The 23,576-nt window shown below is 36.5% G+C and overlaps 1 long non-coding RNA gene across 3 annotated transcripts in view; it reads right to left on the reverse strand.

Moving 5' to 3' along the window:
- Positions 1-454: 454 nt before the first annotated feature.
- The window catches only part of LOC141512865 (uncharacterized), a 97,596-nt gene continuing 74,474 nt past the window's right edge, over positions 455-23,576 (reverse strand). For all 3 annotated transcript variants that reach the window (XR_012475622.1, XR_012475623.1, XR_012475624.1), the window contains one exon: positions 455-1,729. This is a non-coding gene — a long non-coding RNA (uncharacterized LOC141512865). The remainder of the gene's footprint in view (positions 1,730-23,576) is intronic.

The following is a 23,576-nucleotide window of genomic DNA, read 5'->3' on the forward strand; positions in this document are numbered from 1 at the left end:
GACCTTCTCACATGCTGTGTTATTGCACAGGCACTGCTCCTAACCACCTGCTTGCACCTGTCAGGAGGAGGTCTATATGCAGCAGCTCTTTGCTGGTATGTATAGTTAGTTGTGTGCCAGATTAGGGAGGAAAAAACTCTTGTTGGAATTATGTATGTCTGTACTTTACATATGATGAGTAGAAAAAAAGCATAAATGTACATTATATAGTGGGAATGAAAGAAGGAATCATAAAACTTTCAGATTCAGAAATTGAGATTTGGGGAAATAACTTGGAGAGGAGATGGGCTTTCAAGAACTGTTTGAGGCTTAGAAAGAAAAAACCTGGTACAGCTTGAAAAAGGAATGGGGCATTCAGGGAAAGAACTATGGAGTCTGAAAGCAGATTAAAGCATACTTTTTTGAAGAAAGATTTTATTTAGTTGAGTTTTACAATTTTCCCCCATTCTTACTTCCCTCCCCCCAGCCCCCACAGAAGGCATTCTATTAGGCTTTACATTTGGTTCCATGTTATACATTGATCTCAATTAAATGTGATCACAGAGAAATCATATCCTTAAGGAAGAAATATAAAGTATGAGATAGTAAAATTACATTATAATATAATATAAAGCATAATATTTTCACTTTTTAAAATTTGTTTTTATTTTTTCTTTATTGTGTGTTTTTCCCCTTTTTTATGATTCTTCTTTCATAGCATGACTTATATGGAAATAAGTTTGATGTAACTGTACTATATCAGATTGCTTGCTGTCTTGAGGAGGGGAGAGAAAAGGAGGAGAGAACAAAAATTTGGATATCAACATCTTACAAAAATGAATTTTGAAAACTATATTTGAATTTGGAAAAAATAAAATACTATTACTAAAAAAAGAGTGTGAAAAGGAGAGGTGGTAAGAGGAAGAACATTTCATGCATAAACACTGTTGTTGTCAAGCTCCATGTTGTTCCAATACTCATCCTGAAAGTTTTCCCAAGTTTGAAGGCCCTCCCTCAGGGCTAGACTCTTTTTCTTCCATGACTTCCTTTTACTTTCAGATAGACTTACTCACTGTCCCCATCAACAATCATTCCACACCTATCTCTGAATCACTTCTCCACTGCCTATAAACAGATTGACAACAGTGTTTGTTCATTCATTTAGCATCATTTTTACACACACCTTTTTTAAGTGCCTACCATAGGACAGGATAAAGGTTAGGGAAAAAGCAAAGATAACTAAGATATGGTTCCTGTCCTCAATATTTCAGAATTTGATTATTAGACAGAACCTCAGAAGCTATCTAGTTCAACCTCTCCCTCTAAAAGAATCCCTTCTAGTGTGTGTGTGGTGGGGGGCGGGGGAGAAGCTTCAACTCTTCCCTGAAACTCTCCAGTGCTGGACAGATCACCACCTCTTGAGATAGCTAGTTCTTTTTTGCTATAGTTTTAACTTAGGAAAATTCTACATTTGCCTCTTTGCAAATTATACCAGTCACTCCTACCTCTGCCCTTGGACAGAAAATTATCTTTCTGGATAAAAAAAAATTTATCTTTCTTCTGCATGTTGGACCTTCCAATATTTGAAAATGGCTATCTTGCGTCTTTTCTCACACTTTCCAGCCTCCTCTTCTCCAGTTCCTTTGGTCAATCTTCATATGATACAAACATGAAGGCCTTCATCATCCAGGTTTCCTTCAAGACACTCTTCTGCTTTACCAATATCCTTCCCAAAAAGTGATACCTGGAACTGAACACAATGATAGTTCAGATGTGAGCCAAGAAAAATATTGGTATTATCACTTTCTTAATTGTAAAACATATCTTTTTCTTTATGTAACCCAAGGTCAAATTAGTTTCTTGGTTCTTATAGAATTCTGTTGAATCATATGAAACTCACTGCCCACTAAAACTCATAAGTTTTAGACAACTTACTCTCTAACAAAGTCTGTCCCGATTTTGTTCTTGTGAAGCTTTATATTGTGAACCCTACCCTTGGGTGTAGGATTTTACATTTATCCCTATTAAATTTCATCTTATTTAATTCAGCCCCATGTTTAGCCTATCAGGATTTTTTTTAATTCTTCTGTCATTCTACATCAATTGTTAGCTTTCCCAACTTTGTGTCACTTGTAAATTTCATAACTATGCCATTTAAGCCTATATCCAATCCATTGATAAAAGTGTTGAGCATCATAGAACCAATCACAGATCCTTGGTTCAATACACTGGAGACTTCCTTCCCAGTTATCATTGACTCATTAATAATTGCTCTTTGGTTCTCATTATCCAACCAATTTAATTATGCTATTGTATAGTCCATATTTTGACATCTTTTCACAAGTAGAAAATGAGGCTTTATTCAAAAATATCATGATATGGACTATAAATTAGTTAATGTAATTTCTTAGCTGTTAAGCTGCTAAGAAAATTAATGAAATTTCATGGAACCTGCTTCAGTCATAATCTATCTTGAAAAAGATCTGAGCCTGGACCAAGGCTGTGAAAGCCTTGGAAAGATAATAAAAAGCACATTTAACTAATGTCATAAAGTAACATAGGTGATGCCATGGAAAGGGCACCAGACCTGAAATCAAAAAGACCTGAGCTTAAATCTGACCTCAGATACTTATTAACTATGTAACCCTGGACCATGCCATTCATCCAGGCCTACCTTTCCTTTGTAAAATGTGGGGATTGGACTCAATGGTCTCTAAGGTCCCCATCTAGATCTAAACCTTATGGTCCTAAGAATCCATGAATTTATTTCTGTAGCATGGACTAAAAGACCTCCAAAGTTCTCTCCATGTCTGAAACTTTGGTCCTATTAGTCTATGACCTGATAGCTCAAAGATTCTTGATTTTCATCTGCATTGTTATTCCTTCCCCCATTACAGATCCCCAGCCCTCTATTCTTTGTTAGGTTCATTCTTGAGTTGTTAGAGCTAAATATTTTTATCTCCTGATGGGCAACCCTGTAGTAGTTGGTGAGCTTTGCTAAACTTAGCTAGCTTATATCCTGGACATAAGTCATAGGACTGTTGCTGGAACTGTACTTCTGAATCTCCAGGATTTGGGTTTCAAAAGATGGCTACTCTTGGAATGAATGGTTCATTTATTTGTAGGATAATCCAGAAAAAATTAATGGGATTCTGGAAAAGAAGGGTAATGATCTTTTTGAAGATACTTCTCAATTCCAGTGTTATCTATCACCCACACAGAAACCCTGGAGCAAAACAATGTTTCCCTCATCGGGTCAGTGGTCAGCCACTGGCTCTTCTGTGAGTGAACTTAGCCCAAATTATAGCATGTACCCCATGCTATGTGGCTTAAAGGTTGAACAAATATACACTTTACCTGGGTTAAGGGTAAAGCTTGAGGAAAGAGGAACATGTGCCACATATGCTGTCATGATAAAAAGAGAATTAGTAACATTTTTGCATACCTTTCATCTGTCTTGTTAGCAACTAAGATCTATGGCTAAATGGGATCTGAATCTCTCAGAGAAATGGTCTTTGTGGAAGATTTGGAATTCTAAAGAAGAGAAGGATAAGTTGGCCAGGTAATATTTGACCTTATGATCAGTAGTCCCCGGTCCAGAAGGACTTTGAATCTAATTCATGTTTGTTTCCCCAAATAGAACTGAAACTGAGATGTATTCAATAACTAGCCATCAGATTGAACGGGATCAATGTTCAGGGTTGACAGCGGCTCTCATTCTACTCATCCAAATATAGAAAACATGGAATGCAGTAAATCCTGAGTTGATTCCCTTGCTAATATTTGAGCAAATTGGAATGTGGATTTATCTAGTCCTTAGATCCTAGACTAGTATCTAGTCCTTCCTAGTCTTTAGAAAGTTTTACTAAGTGGTGCTCCCCATGATAACTGACCATGGTTGGTCAAACTTGTATGAAAATATGATAAAACAGAAGGCGTGGCACATTTGACAGGGACTCATGTTGAAGACCCACATCAGCTACCTATAGAATCTATGACAAACCACTTAACCTCTCTGGGCTTCAGTTTCCTCATTTATAAAATGAGAATATTAGGTTAGATATCCTCTAGAGTACCTTCTATGTCACCATCTATGATCCCATGAAATCGAATCAGTCATTGGTATACTGTGTCTCACTTCTAGATTTCATGTTCCATGACAGCAAAGTTGATTTTTTAAAAAGTCACCAATTAAGTATTTACCTATTCAATAGTATCTTGTCAACTCAAAGGGGTCCTAATGTCACATCTTCAATTCAGATCATCATTTCTTATGGGCTACTAAATGCTGATCACTGGATATGCAAAGGCAAAAAAAGAAAGTCTCTGCTCTCAAAAAGCTTATATTTTACTGGGATGATATAGCAAAGGCAATTGAACAGAGTCTTGAAGGTAGTTAGGGATTCCCAGAGGCAGAGATAAATAGGGAGTTTTCCAACCATTTCCAACCATTTTCTTGTGGAAAAGGTCCAAATGCAAGAAATGGAAAGAAGCTCTTATAATGGGTGAGTCCATGACTGGAAGTAATGTTTAATAGGTCTGGCAATTGAGGCTGGAGTTAAGGTTACAAAGGGCTTTAAAATTGGTCTTTATTTTTATGTCTGTTTGTCATTGAAATCTAGGTGTTGTCTTCAGTTCACAGTTTCTGGCTCTTATTTTCTGATCTATTTTAAAAATTAAATAAACTGGTAAAATTGTGAACTGGTCCAACTATTCTAGAGAGCAATTTGGAACTATGCCTAAAGGGTTCTAAATCTTTGCATACCCTTTGACCCAACGATACCACTACTAGGTCCATATCCCAAAGAGTCTTAAAATAAAGGAAAAGAATCTATTGGAACAAAAATATTCATAGCAGCTCCTTTTCCAGTTAAAAGAATTGGAAATTGAGAGGATACCCATCATTTGGGGAATGGCTAAACGAGTTGTAGAATAGGATTGTAATGGAAAGCTATTGTACCATAAGAAATGATGAACAGGATGAAAAACTTGAAAGGACTTACAGGATGAGTGTGATGAGTGTGAAAGAGAATGATAGAGGGAAGAGAACATCATACACAGTGACAGCAATATTATATGATGATCAACTGTGAATGACATAGCTAGTCTCAGCATGATAAAAAATGTTAACCATCTCCAGAGAAAAAACTGATGGAGTCTAAGTGCAGATTGATAAAAGTATACTATTTTTCACTTTATTTTTCGTGAGTTTTTGGTATGTTTTCTTTCCCAACATGATCAATATGGAAATATGTTTTGCATGACTGCATATATGTATCCTATATCAAATTTCCTTTCATCCTAAGGAATTGGAAGGGAAAGAAGGGAGGGAAGAAAATTAGAACTCAAATTTTTTTTAAAAAAAAGAATGTTAGGGAGCAGCTGGTAAAGCAGCTAAAGCACAAGAACTGAGTTCAAATCCAACTGCAGATACTTGCTATTTACTAGCTGTGTGACCTTTAGCAAGTCACATAACCCCCTTGTCTTACAAAAACAAAATAAATGTTAAAAATTGTTTTTACATGTAATGGGGGGGGGAGATAATTTCTTTTAAAAGTAACCTAAAAAAAAGTTAAGTAGACTACCACTCTCCACTCACTCCAACTCACAGTTCTGATAAAGACCTCCAAAAAAAATCTTAGTCTGTACTTCAGCAACCCTATGACTTGGAATTAATAATTCCTTACCAGTCTTGAGCATGGACTTTTCACCTTGCCTAGTTCTTCCTGATAAGTGCACCCAGTTGAGGCTATCTTTCTATATATTTCTCTTCAAGTTCATGCCCTTTAGGATTACAGACACCCAGATAAATTTAGCTTCTTTTCAGGGACTTTCTCTGACTTTACTCCATGATGGCTTAAGATCTGGCTGCTCCCCAGGAAGAGCTGGGGGGTTGGCTCTTCTTCCTTGGAGGTCTCATTTGGCCTTTCTGATGACTGTTCTGTACTTCCCACTGCTTGCATAATTGGCAACTCAGGGTCAAGTCAGGTCGTGGAGTCTATTTTGAAATTCATTCAACTCTTGAGTCCTCTTTCTGGTGTTTTTGGATGCAAAAATCCATCCCCTCAGGATCTTCAGGGTAATCGGGGCTCTCTTCCCACCACCCCCCCATATCTTACATTCTATGACTTCTGTTTGGTTGTAGCTTCCTTACATTTACTCCATTTTAGGACTCAAAGGAGGTGATACTTCCTCAGTCAAGACTTCACCGATCAGTGTGGTTGTTAGTGCTTTCACTCCTCAAATTACCTCGTATTTGCTTATTTGGGAACATGCTGTATCCTCCAGGAGCACATCAACAGGAGTGTGCTGGGACCAGCTCTAACCAGGTCTCCGGAGCCAGTTGTTAAACTGTGTTTATATTTTCAGAAATTGGCAAATGCAACAAATCAGGGCTTGATTTATTGTTTTGCTCATTATCCATACTTAAATGATAGAGAAAATGTTAATAATAGAGGAATAAACTTAAAAGAATATAATGCTTTTTGGAGAGGACATTATTAAACATTTACCAGCACACCCTTAAATAGAAACCTCTTGAGGGCAGAAAATATTTTTCATTTTCATCTTGCTATATATAGCATGTAGCACAGTATCTTGATCAAAAGAAGTCCCTAAACATGTTACCTGGAATGGCGTTAACTATCCTGCTCTATAGAGCAGTCTAAGGTGAGATGGAGCAGTTTTCTTGGTCTAGGAGGAGGGAGTGAAAACTATTGCATCAACTCTGAGTGACATCTTTTACACAAATTTTTGTACAATCTTTTTATTATATTACATACTCATAACAGTCACATATCAGTGCTCAGTCCATGTAGTCATTTTTTAAAAATCCTTTTTTCCCATTTCTGAACAAAGGCTAAAACTTAATCAATATTTATTAAGTACCTACCATTTGACTCAGTACTGTGTTTGGAGATGCTAAAAATAGATGAATAACACACACACACATATAAATATATATATATATATATATATATACATATATATATATTTAGAGAGAGAGTGATGACAGAGAAGTAGATGATGGAGAAAGAGATTAATTGATTATGAATTTTTGGAGGAGGGAGGGAGGAAGGAAGGAAGGAAGGGAGGGAGGGAGGGAGGGAGGGAGGGAGGGAGAGAAACAAGGAAGGGGAGGGGAGGAAAGAAAGAAGGAAGGAAGGAGAGAGGAAGGAAGGAAGGGAGGAAGGAAGGCAGGAAGGCAGGAAGGCAGGAAGGAAGGAAGGAAGGAAGGAAGGAAGGAAGGAAGGAAGGAAGGAAGGAAGGAAGGAAGGAAGGGAGAGAGGGAGAGAGGGAGGGAGGGAGGAAGGAAGGGGGAGGAAGGGAGGGAGAAAGGAGGGCAGGAAGGTAGGGAGGTTGCAAAGGACTTTAAAGGAGGAAGGGAGAGAGGGTGGAAGGGAAGGAAGAAGGAAGAAGGAGAAAAGAAAGGTGGATAAGGTGGGACAGAAGGGGAGATAAGGTGAAGGAAGGGGGAGAGAGAAAGAAGGATATTAGTTTGGCAGAAATTTGTAGTCTGGATTAGAATGGGGCAAGATAAATGAAATCCTTCAGACATGAAGAGATGAGGGTCTGGACTAGGATGATAGCCCTGGGGAATGAAGACAAAGGAGAAAAATCTGGAAAAAAATTTAAAAGGAAAAAAAATGACAGCTATTTGTAGGTAAATGAGATAAGCATTTTCACCAGAAAAGGTGGGTTTCTGAACTTAGTTTTTCTGGAGAAAGCTGCCTGGTTGATCAGAGTGACATGCCCATAGGGTCATGGCCATGGCTTTGAATCCCTCTCCCCCTCCTCCCCCTCCACAAGTTTTGTTTCCTTCCTTGGCCACAGACTAAACTACTAACCCCAGCCAGCTGCCCTGGGTTATAGTGGGACACTGGGCAAGAGAGTGCTGATGGGTCAGCATAAATCTATTGCAGCTGCAAAATAACTCACATGCATGCCATATTGACTGTGGGTCATAAGAGGTGGCATGAGATAATGGAAAGTCCACTGGACCAGGAATCAAACATTTAGATTTGAGGCCTTGCTTGGCTAGTTTCTAACTCTGTAGCATAGGAGGGAAAAGTCACTTCACTTCTCTAAGCCTATTTCTTGGTCTGTAAAATGGTGGTAATTTCCCCACCTCCTTCATAGACTTATTATGGGGTCAAATGAGTCAATGTCTGTAAAAGTGCTTTTGTAAGTCATAAAACACTATCCAAACTTAAACTTTTATAATAGATTAGGAAGGTTTAGCTAAAGAAGTTAACAATTGGAATGACAAATGGATAAGAGGTCTCCACTAGCATATCTCTGTGGTGTCAGCAGAAAACAGGAAGTCTCCAGCTTTTTGATTAAAGATATTCTTTCGCAGGCAGACTTACAGGAGAACTTAGACAAGGGTCACATACATTAGGTTGTAGTTTGGGCTATTAGAAGGAAAATCTAAATTGATGAGTTCATGAATCTATATGAATATGGAGCCAGGGTCAGCAAAAGAGTCATGTACTATATGGACATAACAAAGAAGAGATGCCAGGGATCTTCTAGTTTAATAACAAAAGAAAAAACCTGCTCTTTATAGCATACATGATAGATGGTCATCCATTACCTCTTGAAGTAGCCCATTCCACTTTTGACTAGTTCTATTTTTAAAAATTTTCTCATGTAACCTAACCTGAACCTACCTCTCTTTAACTTAATTTTTCCTTTCCTAATCCTTCTTTTTTTAATCTCCCTTCAAATATTTTAATAAACAATGATTGTGTCCTTTCCCTCTAAGTTTTTGCTTTTCCTGGCTAAGACTTGTAAGGTATGTTCTTCAACCTTCAAACCATCATTTCACACCCCTCAAAGCATGCTCCAGCTTGCCAGTTCCCTTTTGAAAATATTCAATCCAGAGCTACACAATTTTCAGTCATTGTCTGACCAAGAAAGAGTATGCTGGATTGTCACTCCCTGTCTTCTAGGCACTGTGCCTTTCAATGCAGCCCAAGAGTCCACAAGCTGTTTTGATTTCCATGTTGCATAGTTAACTCTAATAAAGCTTACGTTTGGAGGCAGAAGTAGGACAGTGGGTTTTGTGTCATTGAAGGTCCAACTCCAGGAGTCACTAGAATGAAAGACCTGGACAGAGTACAATTAAGCAATCTGAACATTATCGGATGGTTGTTTTTCTAGCATGGGATTTGAGCCTATGACACTTTTGCCTTTACTGCTACCCCAGCTGATATAGAAATTTGGAAGCCAATTCTATTTTAAGCTTCTGCTGGATGTCACAAGGTGAATATTTGGTTAAAACCAGCTATTTACCAAGAAAGAAAAACCCAGGAAAACAAAAGGTTATTATATTATGCCAGTAACTCTTTAAACCAAAGCAAACAGCAGAACCAACAATGTTGATTTTGTGTTTTTCTTGTTCTGGGTCACCTACCTTCCAAAGTTCCCAGTTTCCTACCAGGGATTAGGTAGGGAATAGAAAACTGGGAATTCCAATAAGCAGGATGAGCCAAGAGACCTTGAAAATGCTAGGAAGTAAATGTTGAGAACTTAATAAAGTTTGCAGTCAAATCCTCTCAGGAAAGCCAAAGAGGCTGATTTTATTTGAAATTCATAAAAATCTAGATATTCTTAAGAATCATCAATAGGAAAAAATTCATTTCTCGATCTGCCTGCCACTTGAAGAGATCCTGTATGAAGTAGAAGAAAGACATAGGATATGAAACATAACTAATACCAATGTTCCTTAAAACAGGGGTAAGACTCATAGGTGTAATTGCAAGGGAGTTATGATGAACAAAATTTATAAAGTTCCAGGTAGTTTAGTAGAGTAATGATCATCACTAACCATTAGTTATATGGACAAAAGAAAACTAGCTTCCCCATTTCTTGGAACTTCCTTTATATATTCCCTTCTTCCCTGGTTCCTAGATATACTGTTTTTCAAGAAAGTGTCAGTGAAGAGCAAAAAGAACAGAACCAAGAAAATATTGTGAACAGTAACAGCAATATTGTTTTAGGAATAACTGAGCAACTAAATCATTTTGACTATAATAAATACACAAATTTAAAACAAAGGACATATGAAGAAAGGTGCTATGTACATCCAGAGAAAACTGATAAATAGATGTATAGAGTAACTTTACATATAAGTATATATATATATATATATATGTATATATATTTGTATCTAATGGTAGCTATCTCTAGAGTAGAATGGTGAGGGGAGGTAAGAAAAAAAGAAGCAAAAGAAATTTACATGATACCTTCAATATATATTTAAAAGGAAGAGATAATAGATATGTAGTTTCAGGTGCAATCATCTTTTTCATGTAAATGGTTATCTTATTCCATAAATTAAAAATGAAAGAAAAAAAAGAAAATGATTAGGAACAGGACTTGTTATTTTATAAGTGTAGGAAACTACTAAGTAAGGAAACTCCTACTTTCTCAGGTCAGCACCTTCTAGAGAATCCTTTTTTTTTTTTAGGATTTTGCAAGGCAAATGGGGTTAAGTGGCTTGCCCAAGGCCACACAGCTAGGTGATTATGAAGTGTCTGAGACCAGACTTGAACCCAGGTACTCCTGACTCCAGGGTCGGTGCTTTATCCACTATGGCACCTAGCTGCCCCACCTTCTAGAGAATCTTGAGAGGATTACCTAGGACATTCAGGGGTTGTGATTTGCCTAGAATCTCAAAGCCATATGTTTCAGAGGTGGGACCTGAACCCAGTTCTTCTTGGATTCAAGACTGACTCTCTATCTGCTATGTCATGACACTTGCATCTTTATCTTATTATATCAAACCATGTAAATTCAACAAGTCTTTTTGACTACTCACAACGTGCCTAATTACTAATTACTCAACTAATACAAACTTTTTGACTGCCCCTCAAGGAAATTTTTAATTTACTCTATATCATTAATGATATATACATATGATCCAGAAAAAATATACAATATTATAATATTATATACATTATAAAATCAAATCCTAAATTATGTGACAAAACAGCAAAAAAATGTCATCAAGAATTGAGAAAGATCACTGTGACCTGGAATAGTCAATGAAGGTATCATCGATTACAGAATGAAGAGCAAAAAGAACAGGACCAAGAAAATATTGTGAACAGTAACAGCAATATTGTTTTAGGAATAACTGAGCAACTAAATCATTTTGACTATAATAAATACACAAATTTAAAACAAAAGACATATGAAGAAAGATAAAGTTTTATCTTCCATAACTTTTTTATATGAACCTATCATTCCAACCAAGTTGTTCTACCCATAGTCCCTCAAACATGCTTTGTATGTTTGCAGAAGTCTTTCCTCCTACCATTTCCTCCTCTTTATATGTCCTTCATAAATCTATCAACATCTTTCAATAATTAGGTCAAGTTTCTCCTTCCAACACACAGTCATTCTGCCCTTTCTGGGTTCATAGGACATTGTTTACACAACTTATCTGGCAATTAGTCATGTGCTGTCTTATGATAGCTGTTGTATTGTTTTAAATTTTTCCAACTAGATTGAAAGCTCTTTTCCAAGAACCTTATCATATACTCCGTTATACAACCCACCCAGCACATGGCAAATCCTCAAATGTTAGTTAAATGAATGACCCCTTTTTGCCTTCTCTAGAAGCTCCTTTGATACACAGCTGAACACATCTCATTCTTTTAAGACCCTTGGATTATTTTATTTATATTGGGTAGCATTTCTTGAACATTTTCCTGCCTAGAACCATGCCATTTCTTCACTCTGAAAAGATTCTGCCCCAAAACATTTAAATTATAATAAAGTTTCTACCATAGTGTTGGGCTGCCAATAGCAGTAATGTGGGGAGACTCATAAGAAAGATAAATCTCTAAGCAGATCTCTTCTATATATACCAACTGACTCAGGGTTGCTTCTTTATCAAAATGTTTGATGCAACCTTTTTTCGAAATGGCTCAGATAGCTACAGAAAGCATTTCCTCTTTTCTGCTGAATCTACTTCAGTGACTTACAGAGTTTTTACAGAACCTAATCTCCACAGACAGGCTATTGCCTCACAACTGTATTCTATTATCAAAAGGCTAGGCATGTGGGATAGACCTGTGATTCCATTAATATAGGGAATTCCCACATGAGGAAACTCCCTCTATCAATATAGGTCACCACTGCCCCTACTATTCATTTATAGCCTTAAGAAAGTTATCAAGAGAAGAGAAGCAAACACACCAGAGTCAACCCATAAAAATCCATCTCCAGTTTGGCCTGAATCAGAGATCTAATTTGGAAATGCTTAGTAAAATACATGAAAATACAATCAAACATAGATAATATTACATTGTAAAACTAAGTCAATATGTAACTAGCAGGAATTGTTATGGATGGATGGGTGGTCTCTATTTCAATTTGAATTTGACATCACTAAGCTGAAAAACACTGAGAGGATGACCCCAGAGTTGCACAGTGAGTATGTATCAGAAGTGGGACCTGAACATTCTGATTCTAAAACGAGCTCTCTATCTACAATGCCATGTGACCAAAAGATGATGGGAGGGAAATAATAAAATATCCTTTCACATTCATATATATATATAAAACTCACCCTCCCCCAGTTTTGAATTCTAAATTCTCTATTTCCTCCCTCCCATGAGGCAGTAACAATCTCATGTAATTCATGTGCAATCATGTAAAATATTTCCATGTTAGTCATTTTGTACCAAAAAAATGTCATTTTGTACAACTCAAAGAAAATGAAAGAAAGAAAGTGAAAATGGCAAGCTTCAGTCTGTATTAAAACAATTTTAGGTTTTTCTCTGGAGGTGCTAGTATGCTTCATCATGATTCTTTTTTTTTTTAAGTTTTTGTAAGGCAATGGGGTTAAGTGGCTTGCCCAAGGCCACACAGCTACTTAATTATTAAGTGTCTGAGGTCAGATTTGAACTCAGGTACTCCTGACTCCAGGGCTGGTGCTCTATCCATTGTGCCACCTAGCCGCCCTCTTTCTTTTTTTTTTTTTTAGTTTCATCATGATTCTTTTGGAATTGTATTCAATCATTGTATTACTGAGAATTACTAAGTCATTCACAGTTTTTCATCATCCAACATTAATTTTACAGTATATGCATAATATTCTCCTGATTCTGCTCACTTAACTTTACATCAATTCATAAATCTTTCAGGTTTTTCTGAAATCATTCTGTTTGTAATTTCTTATAATAAAATAATATTCCATTACAATCACATTTTGCTTAGTAATTCCCCAAATGATAGACATCCCTTCAATTTCCAATTCTTAGCTACCACAAAAAGAATTGCTATAAATCTTTTGTACAAATAGCTCTTTTCCCTCTTTTTTTTGAAAAATATTTGTTTAAAGGTTCTACCATAATTAATGATTCTAGCATAATGAATGAAGAACAACCCTTATCTCTAAAATTTCAAAGGAGTGACAATTTAGTTGCTCCTATTTAATATTGATACAGTGTTTATTTGATTTAGTTTGGGGAAATGATGGCATTTCATCAATGTCTTAGGCATTTAAATTCAGATCTCATAAGGGGCAGTCAAAAAGTCTGTATTAGTTGAGTAATCCAATAAAGTAAATGTTAGGTATTGAACTTTGATAGTCTAGACATGGTGATATATGAAAATAGGTATTTAAATAAGATTAGAGAGGCAACCTGGCAAAAGTGGATAGAGTGTCAGTCTCAGAACCAGGAAGAACCAGGTTTAAGTTACATCTCTGACATATATGGACTGTATGACCCTGGACAAGTCATTCAACTTCTCATTGCTTTTGACAACTCTCTAAGACTTTAAGTTGAAGAGAAAGTGCTGATCTGCATGGGTAGAAAGAGCTTCCACTTATCAGGTCCCTATACCAATAAATCAACAGAACTAGTCCTTATGCCCTATTCCTAATCATTATAACACCATACATTTCCATTATGCATGATTGTCCACCATATTTCCACATAGGTTATTTCTCTTTCAATATTCACAACAACCATGTTTGGTGGAGAGGGCAGGTTTTATTATAATTATTCCCATTTTACCTATAAATAAACAGACTCAGAGAGGCTAATGTACATATGCAAGGAAACAGAGATCATCGATGAGAGTCTACTGTCTTTAAATTCAGTGAGTTACTTCACCTCTTGATTTCCCTTAGCCTCTGACTGTATACTCCTCCAACACAAGATTTGAAAGATGGATCTGAAATTTGAATGTATTTGGTAGAAATTACCCCATACCCAGCCTCATAGTTCATAAAGAATATGATGATGATGCTTATGTTTGTCCTTCCTTTTTAGAAGAAAATCATATCAGAGAGGTGATGTTATGACATGCATGTGAATTGAAATTGAGTGATGGGGTGCTGGTGTTAAGTCATTAGTTTTATTTTCTCCTCCAGAACCATCTGGATCCAGTGGCCAGATGTGAATCGAACTGCAGATGGCCCTGAATGGGTTAAATGACTTCCCCAAGGTCACACAGCTAATATGTATAGGAGGTCAGATTTGAACACAGGTCCTCCTGACTTTGAGGCAATCACTTTACTCAAGATACCATATAGCTAGTATAAGAGAACACCCCTAAAGAAAAGAATACTAGACGTGGAGTCACAGGTCCTGGGTTCATATCTATATTCTATTGATAACATCTATATAACCCAGCATGGGTCATTTCACCTTTTTTTTCATTTTTTCTTTTCTTCTCACTTTCTTTTTTTTTATTTATTTATTTTTTTTTTTGCAAGGCAATGGGGTTAAGTGGTTTGCCCAAGGCCACACGGCTAGGTAATTATTAAGCGTCTGAGACCGGATTTGAACCCAGGGACTCCTGACTCCAGGGCCAGTGCTTTATCCACTGAGCCACCTAGCCGCCCCTTCTTCTCACTTTCACCCTTCTTCTTAGCCATGTTCTTCAGGTGGCTGGACCTCAGGGCTAATAAATTGTTTACTTGGGGAGGGGGGACTGAGGTGGTTTAGAGTTCAGCAAACTCCTGTCCCTGGGATAATTCTGGGGCTACATGTTTTTGAACTGTCCTCAGTCTAAGAATCTTAAGTCGAATTTGGCAATTGGCAAGCAGTTTGCTAATGCCCTGGGCTATATATCAGAGAATCATAGAATATGAGAAATAGAAGGAACTTTCCAAGTCTTTGTACAGATAAGCTCAATAAGATTGTCTTTGCTCAAGGGCACACAGATAGTAAGCACTTGACCTTAGATGTGAAGTCAGAAAGTCTGATTACAATGTTCTCTAGTACTCTTTTACAGAGAAGGATGTCCTTGGGGAATCCAGAGCATGAACCAACAGGGCAAGGATTACAAAATCAAGATCACAGAATCTCCCACCCTAGAAAAGATATCAGAAGTCATGTAGTCTAACGCTCCTCAACTGTATTCTTAACAACTGGTCATTCATTCAGCCTTCACTCTAGGCATAGAGGTAACTTATTACCTAGTAGATTGAACAGCTCTAACTGAAGTTTTTCCTTCAAAGCCAGGTGGGGCAGTAGATAGAATGCTTGGTCTGGGATCAGGAAGTTTCAGATGCTTACTAGCTATGTTAATAGGGACAAATCCCTTAACCACTCTCTTCCTCAGTTTCCTCAACTGTAAAATGGGGATAAAAACATATCTGCCTCCCAAGGTTTTATGAGGATCAAATAGGAATACTTATAAAGTATATAGCACAGTGTCTGGCTTATAATAAAACTTTTAAAATTCATATTCCCTTCCCCTTTCTCTTTCCTCTCCTTAAGACAAACCTCAATTCCTCTCCTCATTCCCCTACCCACAAAGCTACAGAATTTGACATATCATCTATCACACAATGGAACTTCATGTTGAACTGAATAATTAATAATAGTAATTATTGTACCTGATATTGATTATTATAACTAGTGGTGAGTTGGTAAACATTTAACAGTTAGCTTCCTCAAAATCTATGAGTGTATATTCATAATATATTTTAATTTTAATCTACTTTATTCATATTTCCTTCATCACCTTCTTGAGTCTAGACATTCAACAAGTAAAAAAATCAAACCTTAATTGGCACATTTGCCAAAAAAAAGATATAAATGCTCACATTAAAAATTCAGCAATTCATCCTCATAAATTTCTTCATGAACATCATGGTTCAAATGACTCCAAGAAACCCCTGATTATAATTCTCTCCATTCATATATAGGATCTCAAACATCACAGTGATCTTTGAGAGGCAAGAAGTAAGAAAAGGTAACCTTATAGACCAATAACTATATTTTGACTGCTACTGATTCCTGTTTCCATGAAAAAATTCAGGCTCTATTCTGTCCTGGAACTGGCCTCCAGTTGAAATCAGATATGGAAATGATGTCATGTTTGGGGGGAGGTGATAGTTGGAGTAGTGGATGGGGAGAGGTGGGAGTGGAAAAGGGGAAATCAATAGTTGGGATAACACTTCCAGGAATAGAGGAAAGTCCCAGTCCAACCTCTTGTTCCTTTTACTGCAACATTTGGTTAGGAGGGCTATATTTTATTTTGCCTTTTTAAAGCTTTATATATCTATTTTCTCAACTAATAATCCTGACCCCAGGTGTCAACTTGGGCTAATGTTCTAGAAGGTATGAATTCTCTTCTATGGAACAGAGGCCCCTACTGTAAAACAACTCATAATTTGACACAAAAATTTTCATTCCCTTCTCATACCAACCCCTCTCAACAATAGAGTGGTCTATCCTTCAGAGAGATTCACTTATTCTCTTGATCCTTACACTCCATATTGAGGCTGTTAAAATATGTTGGGAAGACTCCAGCAACCAAAGTGTGTTCAGAGATGAGTGCCACTAGTGGTCTAATCTCCATGATGTTACTTGGTTCTCTACTTGATAGATCAATGCTATCAGCAACATTACAATTACACTGAAGCTAGGGGAAAGTTCTAAAAATCAAGGTGAGCCAAAGATAATGACTTCCTCCCAAGAGGGATGGAAGACAATGAGGATAGGGTGATTTCAGAAGTTGAAGACAGTAATGGAGAAGAGTTGTAGAACTTCTGAAGAAAAGTAAGAAGGCTGCAACTATTCCAGGAAAGAAAAAAAATTGTCACGCCAGTTGTAGAAACAGTGTCCTTTCTTCCCATTTCAATTAGGTTAACTTTTCTTTAAAAGGTATTGAGATCAGGGGCGGCTAGGTGGCGTAGTGGATTAAAGCACTGGCCTTGGAGTCAGGAGTACCTGAGTTCAAATCTAGTCTCAGACACTTAATAATTACCTAGCTGTGTGGCCTTGGGCAAGCCACTTAACTCCATTTGCCTTGCAAAAAACCTAAAAAAAATGTATTGAGATCTTTCTTAATACTTGTTTAGTTCAGGGGATTGTATATGTCACTTCTTTATCACCTAAGGGAGAAAGGACTTTGGGCAAGTAGAAGCTAATGATTTTATAAGACATCATGAAACACTACAAAAAAATCAAAAGAATGAAAGAATAGACAAAAACTATAAAAACAACTGACCTGGAAAACAGATCCATGAGAGATAATTGAATAATTGGACTACCTGAAAGTCATGTTTAAAAAAAAAAGCCTAGACATCATCTTTCAAGAAATTACCAAGGAAAACTGACCTGAAATTCTAAAACCAGAGGGTAAAACTGAAGTCAAAAGAATCCACCAATCACTTCCCAAGAATACTATAGCTGATGGGATTCCAGACCTCCCAGATCAAAAGGAAAGTATTGCAAGTAGTCAAAAAGAAACAATTCAAATATCATGGAGCCACAGTTATGATAACACAAGAATTAGCAGCTTCTATATTAAAGGATCTGAGGGCTTAGAATATGATATTCTGGAAGGCAAAAGAGCTAGGATCACAACCAAGAATCACCTACCCAGTAAAAATGAGCATAATCCTTCAGGATAAAAAAATGTATATTCAATGAAATAAAGGACTTTGAAGCATTCTTGATGAAAAGCTGAATTCAATTTCAAATACTAAGATGCAAAGGAAGCACAAAATGGCAAACAGAAAAGAGAGGGATTCAATAAGGTTAAACTCTTTATATTCTTACAAGGGAAAATTAATTTTATCACTCCAAAAAAACTTTCTCATGATTAGGAGAGTTAGAAGGCATATACATAGAAAGTGTAAGCGATAGAAGTTAAATGTAATGGTATGCTTATCTTAAAAAAAAATAAGAAGAAAGAATACACTGGGAGAAGGGGGAAAAGTAGAGGTAAAATAGGATAAATTATCTTCCATAAAAGAGACCTGAAAGAGATTTTGCAGTAGAGAGGGAAATGGGGTAAAGAAAAGTGAGGCAGAGCTCATAGAAGGGAGAGTAGTTTGGGGAAGGTAAAAGTCAAAAGCAAAGCACTTTTGAGAATGGAGGGTAAAAGAAGAGAGAGTAGGATAAATAAGGGAGAAATAGGAGGGGGGAAATACATGGTTGGTGGTCATTAATATGAAAAAAATTTTATAGTATTTCTCTGATAAAGACTTCATTTTTCAAATATATAAAGAACTGAGTCCATTTAAAGACTTAAGAATCATTCTTCAATTAATAAATGGTCAAAATATATGAACAGGCAGTTTTCAGGCAAAATAATCAAAGCAATCTAGAGTCATATAAAAATTCTTTAAATCATTATCAATGAGAGAAGTATTCTAAGATAGTGCCTCAAAAATTATCTTTCAGATTGGCTAATAGAAAAGGAAAATGGCAAGTGTTGGAGCGGATGTGGGAAAATTAAAACACTAATGTACCATTAACAAAGTTGTATACCAATTCAACCATTCTAGAGGGCATAGTTATAAGACCATGCATACCCTTTGACAAAGCAATATTACTACTAGATCTGTATCCCACAGAGATAAGAAACAAAATGGTAAGGGACCTCTATGTACAAAAATCATTATAACAGCTCTTTTAGAGATGGCAAAGAAATGGGAAATTGAGGAGATGTCCATCAATTGGGATATGGCTGAACAAATTATTGTATATGATTGTGATGGAATATTACTGTGTTTTAAGAAATGATGAAAAGGATGCTCTCAGAAAAACTTGGGAAGACTTACATGAACTGGTACAAAGTGAATCAAGCAGAACCAGTAGAGCATTGTACATAATATCATAGGATGATTACTAGAATAATTTAACTATTTTCAGAAATACAATGATCTGAGACAATTCTGAAGGACTTGTGATGAAAGGTGCTATTCACTCCATAAAAAGAACTGATAGGGGCAGCTAGGTGGCATAGTAGATAAAGCACCGGCCTTGGAGTCAGGAGTACCTGGGTTCAAATCTGGTCTCAGACGCTTAATAATTACCTAGCTGTGTGGCCTTGGGCAAGCCATTTAACCCCATTTGCCTTGCAAAAACAAAAAAAAAAAAAAAAACTGATAAAGTTTTCATGTAGATTAAAGATACTTTTTCTTCATTTTTCTTGAGTTGTTTTTGTTTGTGTTTTCTTTCACAAAATGACTTACATAGAAATGTGTTTTGTGTAACTACACATATATAACCTATGTCAATTGTTTACCTTCTCTTTGGTAAAGGAAAAAAAATTTGGAAAGCAAAATTTGAAAAAATAAAATTGTTTTTACATGAAATTGAGGAAAATAAAATATTAAATGAGATTTTTTTAAATGTCATAAAACAAAGTAAAAAAGAAAGAAGGAAGAGAGTAGTGGTTGGGCTAGTATACTGGATTAGAAGATAGAAAAATCAAGGTCGAGAAAAATTCAAGAGATTCAAAGATATCTGTGTTGAATGACCCATAATGTTACTGAAGTCCACAGAAAATGTTTGAGAAGGCACAGCTATTAGCATCCTCCAAAGCACCCACTACAGATCCTAAAGATTCTATATTCACTAAATTTTTTTCTGTTTTAGATGCAAAAGAACCTTTGGATTCTTTTTAACAAAAATGTAAATCATGGACAAAGCAATCAATCAATCTTGAGCCTAAAGCAAGGAAAAACAATTAAAGTATGGAGTCAGCCATACATAATTCTGTTTGAAAACACATTAAAAGATCTGTTCTATTGATCTGTTGTTGCAAGGGAAGTCACAGAAAGGAAAAATGGGATTATCCTAAGGCTTTGGTTTTGTGGACTTCAACCCAGAATAAGATGCAAAAACCAAGAATGTTGTAGAAGATAGGGAGACTGATAGATACAAAGTCACTCTAGTCTGGGTCAAGCCTAAATTGGAAGGAGACTTTAGAGAATATATTGAGGATGAAGAAGAAAATTGTGGCAGAAGGGACTCTGGGGTCATGGGGATTTTGGAAGCAAGGACCAAGGAATCTTGATGGTTTCCTAGGAGGCAGAGGAAAAGACCACAAGCCACAGGGAAAGAAAACATAAGTTTGCATGACTTCCCCACCCTATTCATTTCCCCCTGCTTTTTGAAAGGACTCTGAAGGTTTTATCCTGCCATCTAATCACTGACAGAGCTTTCTGAGAACCTGCCAAGACAACATGCAGTCCAGAGGTCTTCTTGGAAAAACCTAGATAACATTTCAAGGGAGAGAACATGTTGGGAACAAGGGAAAGAACATTTGATTGAATGACTGTTCCATATAAACTTTTTGTAGAGATGAATGAAAGCCTGGAGAACTTTTTTTGTCTATGAGCTATCTTGAGTTTAAAATGTTACATAAAAAAAAAACATTTTTTACCAAAACAGACTTAAACTCAAAGCATGGTGGAATAGGGAGAATATGAAGACAGTGAATGACAAATTTACTTTACCTCAAAGATTTACTGCATGTAGGAGTGCCTTATAACTTCTCAGGAAACCTGAATTGGAGCTTATTATATGAAGGCAAAGGGCTTCAAATCCTAAACCAGAGTTTGGTTGTTTATTTCTTGACATTGCCATTCTCATTCGTTTAGTGTGCAAAAAGGATTTTAAAAGTATTACTATTCAAATTGTCTTATGTGCTTCTGTTGGACCCAGACTTATAGAGCAGGGCTAGAAAAGAAGGTTCACCTTCCCTCTGTCCCTTCCACTTTCTTTGGAAAGTTAAACTTAATGAGGATGGAGAGAGTAGAAGGGAAAGTAGGCAAAGGAGCCAGGAAAGGGATTTCTAATAAGAACTGAAACTTCATTGGGAACTGGAAGATTTCCAAGGGACTTCAGAGAGAACAACTATTAAAAAAAAAAGCCTAGGGGAAGGGAAAAGGAGAACCAGTCAGCCCTGGGAGTTGCAGTTTCCCCGCTCTATCCAATAAAAACCAATTCTTTTTATTAGCCAATATGGTCAAATTTTTGTCTTTCTTTTTTTCTTTTTCTCTCTCCCTCCCACTGCCTGCCTTATTCCCCTTTTACACCCCCACCCCACCAATTTAATTCCATCACCATGAACAAACTAAGCTTATTTCTCACAGAGGCTTGCAGCTGCTGTTGCCTGGGAGATGTTCCCTCCTCTGTTCTTGGACATGGTAGTTAGCCTGTGAGGTCATGGAGGGGGATGGAGAGAATGGAGGGTGGGGCTGGGCAGAACAGGCAGACTGCAGCCCCAGACTGGAAGAGTGCCCCCTCCCTTGTGACATCATCAGGGTGCCAGGACACTTGAGCTATCTTCAACTGGTGACTTCAGGCTAGACAGCATTTCTATGAAAGGGACTCCTGGGTGGGGGCAGGTGCAGAGACCAAAGGAAATTGGGACATATGGCAAATTCATAAAGAAAATTTTTTGTGGTTCATTCCAATTCCCTGATATAATTCTCTCTATTATCAGATAGAATATTATCTTTTTATTTTCCTTTTCCCCTTTGGATGCTCTTCTTCATTCTTTCTTTATGATAAAACATAAATAAAATGTACATTTTTCCTTTATCCTTCATCCTCTGTAATGTGTTTTATAGACAAGATGTTTCATTAAGAAATTTAAGTGAGATAGAAAAAAGACAAACTTTTCCCATAGGAGAAATATGGATATAGACAGTGTTGACCTGTATCAGAGAATTCATGGAGTATGTGATGAATGTTTGTGTATTTGTTTCTGTGTAAGGAAAGTATTTAAGTTCCTAGAGAGGTACAGTTAACTAGACAGTTGGGGAAATGAAAAATCATAGGTTAGTAAAAGTTTTCTTAGTCCTTGGGGAAACTTAGAACCAAGTCTTTCCCTGGGTCAGTTTGGTATCCAACAAAAACAGTCCAATGTTCTAGTGAAGACCAATCTTGTCCTTGGGTCTTCCTGTTCACTGAAGTTCTTTTAAGTAAGGTACTAAATCCTCTTCTTTAGTTCTTTAAATGTGCCTAAGCAAGAACACTGTGCACAGTAATAACAACTTTGCAACATGATCAACTATGAACAACTTAGCTCTTCTCAGCAATACAATGATCCAAGGCAATGCCAAAGGGCTCATGATGGAAACTGCCACCCACATCCAGAGAAAGAACTGAAGAAGTCTGGCTGCAGATCAAAGCATTCTCTTTTCTGTTCAGTTTTTCCTTTTTTTCTTTTGATTCTTTCACAACATGACTAATATGTAAATAAGTTTTACATGATTGTACATATATAACCTATAACAAGTTGCCTACTTACTGTCTTAGAAAGGAGGAGAGGAGGAAAGGAAGAAGAAAATTTGGAACTCAATTTTTTTAAAATCAATGTTAAAAATTGTCTTTACGTGGAACTGGAAAAAATAAAATACTGTTTTTTAAAAATGGCCTGAGCTCTTTACTCTATCAATCAGTAATCATTCTTTTTGCACATCATTTAATGTTAAAATGCCCTTTGCACCCCATACTTCCCTACTAGGCTCATATAATAATTTAATACTAATGACAATGTTGAATATGATAGGGATAATAATGATGATGATAATATCTTTTATGTATACGCTGCTTGAAGGTTTGAAAAGCACATTATCTAAGTTATCTCATTTATCTAAGGTGTCTCAGATTGGTTTATCCTGGATAAACTACTAATTGGCTTGTCTCCAAGTGACTACTGATGATTAAAGGACTATCATGGAGAAGAGAGATTAGTTTCATTATGTTTACGTATATGAGTGTATAACTATAACTATATATATTTTTGTAATATGTATGCATATAGTTAGCTAGCTCCTTAGCCCTTGTGTGTGCATTGGGAACTTTTCTATAGAAGCCTAGATGAATAGTTAAATTCCAAGATTTTTAAGTAAACTCTTGATGGGGGTCTGAGACCAATAAAAAACAAAAACAAAAACATGTAGTCTAGGATTTAATCAGTTCTCTATAAAATCCAGACCTAAAATTCTAGGTCAGTTCTGGTAAGGTTACAATCCCGTAGAGAATTGTTGTGAGCCTCATTTAAAATGAGACATAGAAAGTATTTGGAAAAATATGAGGCCATCTGAATGCAAGATTTTTTTATTATATTCTGAGAAAAAAATGAATATGAATAATAAAAATTAGTGTTTACTATGTGCAATATTTACATTTATTTTATTTGATCATGATAACCCAGGGAGGAAGGTGCTATTTTTAACCCCATTTTACAGATAAGAAAACAAAAAGCAGACAGAGGTTAACTGACTTTTCCAAGGTCATACTTCTAAGTGTTTGAAGATGGACCTGAATTCCAGTCTTCCTGACTCTGGATTCAGTATTCTGTCTACTATA

Source organism: Macrotis lagotis, chromosome 2 (genome assembly GCF_037893015.1).
Source record: "Macrotis lagotis isolate mMagLag1 chromosome 2, bilby.v1.9.chrom.fasta, whole genome shotgun sequence".
Classification (NCBI taxonomy): domain Eukaryota; kingdom Metazoa; phylum Chordata; class Mammalia; order Peramelemorphia; family Peramelidae; genus Macrotis; species Macrotis lagotis.